Consider the following 3,021-nt stretch of genomic DNA (forward strand, 5'->3'; position numbering starts at 1 on the left):
GAAGTGGTATCTCATTGTGGTTTTGCCTCAGCTTTATTATGGACATACCATCAGGAAATATCAACCGCTAGAAAAGGACAGTCATGATTGGAAAGTAGGGGGTCAGTGAAAACAAGGAAAACTCTCAATTAGATAGACTGACACAATAATCAAAGCAATGGACTCAAACATACAACAATCATGAGGATGACACAGGGCTGGGCAACATTTTATTGTTATATATAAAGTCACTACGAGTCAGAGCCAACATGGTGACACCTAACAACAATGACTGATGACACCAAGCATCCTTTTATGTGCCTATTGACCATTTGAATACTTCTTTGGAGAAATGCCCATTACTTATTTGGGATGCTAGTCTTTTTTGTTGAGTTGTAGTTCTATATATATTTATTTAATTTTTTTAGACACATATTTTCTCCCATTTTTAGGCTGTCTCTTCATTTTGTTGATAAAGTCCTTTGATGCACAAAAATTTTTAATTTTAATGAAGTCCAATTTATTTTTTCTTTTGTTGCCTATGCTTTTGGTATATCTAAGAATTCATTGTCAAAAACAAAGTCAAGAAGCTTTACCTCTATATTTTTCTTCCAGAAGTTTTATGGTTTTAGTTCTTATATTTAGTTCATTGATCCATTTTGAGTTAATTTTTGTGCATGGTGCGAGGTATTGTTTCAAGGTCATTCTTTTGCATGTGGAGATCTAGTTATTCCAGCACTACTTGTTGAAGACTATTGCTTGCCCATTGAATAGACATGGGATTCTTGCAGAAAAATCAGTTGAACATAGATGTATGGCTTTATTTCTGGACTCAATTCTATTCCAGCAGTCAATGTCTATCATTATACAAGTACCACACTTTCTAGTAAGCTTTGAAATCAGGAAGTGTGTCTTCCTACTTGTTCTTTTTCAAGATTGTGTTGGCTCCTCTGGGCCCAATGAAGTATTTTTTTATGATTCTATGTCCTCTGTTGGTTTATTAGCTACAACTTTGTGTTTTGTTAATGGTTGCTTAAGGGTTGATAGTATCCATTTTTTACTTATCATAGTCTACCTTCAAGTGATATCACTTCACATATAGTTTAATAACCTTACTTACAATAGCATACTTATTTCTTCAATCTGGTCTTTATGCCATCACTGTCATCCATTTTGCTTTTACATGTGTTATAAATCCCACACTCCTTTATTATTGTTTAAGCAATTATCTTTTTAAAGAGGCTTAATACTTCTTATATACTTATCCATGTTGTTACCATTTCCATTGTTCTTCATTCCTTTGTGCAAATCCAGATTTCCATTTGCTATCAATTTCCTCCTACCTGAAGGACGTCCTTTAACTTTTCTTGTAGTGTGGGTCTGCTGGTGATAAAGTCTCAGATTTTATGTTTGAAAATGTCTTTATTATGAATTATCTTTTCAGTGCTGTCTAATCTGCTGTTAAACCAATCCATTGCACTTTTAATTTCAATTCCAATATTTTTCATTTGGTACTTTCATTTTCATTTGGTAAGTTTCCCAACCTGCTTGATCATTTTTATATTCATGTTCTACAATTCCTGTTCTTTAGGCATAAAAATATATTGTGTTTGGTAATTCTAATATCTTAAGTCTTTGTAGGTCTGTTTCTTCGGCCTTGTTTTTGCTGGCTCTTGCTCATGATGCCTATTTTGTTTGTGATTTGTGACTGTGAACTCATACTCCTTGAAACTATCTCTGAGTTCCTCCAAAAAGAATCTATTTTGCTTTTGCCAGTCACCTGGAAGGCACTAAAAACCTGGTATCACTTTAAATTTTAAGCGGACACTTATTAAGACTACCCAGCTTATGGGCTGCCCTTGGGACAATCTTTCTTGTTGTTCCTGGGGAGGAAGGTAGAATGGAACAGATTTATTCATAGTTCATTTTTACGCTAAACCTCTCTCTTTTGGGGGCGGGGGTAGGTCTCAACTTTATGAGGTCTCCTATAGTCTTCCTACTTTGGGCAGGCCCTAGGCTTTTCTCTGCTGTTTATCGTCCCTTCCCCATCCCAGGCTTTTTTGAAAAGCCAAGTTCAATTTGACATTTGGCTGGCAAATGTCCTAAGAGTAAAAAGTGGCATCAGTGCCCTAAATACTCCTCTGGGCTTCTACTTCCATATTTTTTATTTTTTTGAGGATTCTTATTTTGTACCACTTTTCAAAATTTTTTTTTGCCTTTGAGAAATATTTTGCAGCTCATTGATACATTTTTTAAAATCGTTCTTGATATATACTCCAGATTTTAGTTGTTTTCAGCAGGTCCTTATATCTAATCAGACATACTGCTGGAAATAAAATTCTTTCAACTTGCTCTTTAACAATTTACAGTACTGACATACCCCTCTCTGATCCAGAATTGCTGTTGTGCTGTTAAGTGCCGTTGAGTCAATTCTAACTCATAGGACCCTGCAGGACAGAGCAGAACTGCCCCACAGGGTTTCTAAGGAGCGGCTGGTGGATTCAAACTGGCGCCCTTTTTCGGTTAGCAGCCATAGCTTGCTGTAGCTCTTAACCATTGCACCACCAGGGCTCTGATCCAGGGGTAGTAGAGTAAAAACACACTCAGGAACTAGTCTGCACTGAGGTCAAGTCTCAGATCCACTAGCAGTCTGACACTGGGTAGCTTGTTTCCATGTTGTGCCACAGAAATAAATGAGTTAATATATGAACACAACTTAAAACAGGGCCTCGCTTGGGTAAGTATAAGGATTTATTACTTGAAAACATTGAAACATTTTCATCCTGTGTAACACCAGCCACCTTACCCAATGGTCCAATGACACCTGGTCCTCTGGCCATCCAGCCCCTCCCCCCAATCATGTGGTAAACCACTCTCTGGGCTCATGCTGAGAGGCAGAAACCAACTATGAGCTTTTCACTGGAGGACAGGCCCTATGTCCAGGGCAGAATGGTAGCTGATGCTGATATAAGAGATTGTATCAGAAATGATCATCATCCTATAAGCCTGAATAATCTAAAGAATCTAAAAAACAATCATTTA

This window comes from Elephas maximus, chromosome 1 (genome assembly GCF_024166365.1).
Source record: "Elephas maximus indicus isolate mEleMax1 chromosome 1, mEleMax1 primary haplotype, whole genome shotgun sequence".
NCBI lineage: Eukaryota > Metazoa > Chordata > Mammalia > Proboscidea > Elephantidae > Elephas > Elephas maximus.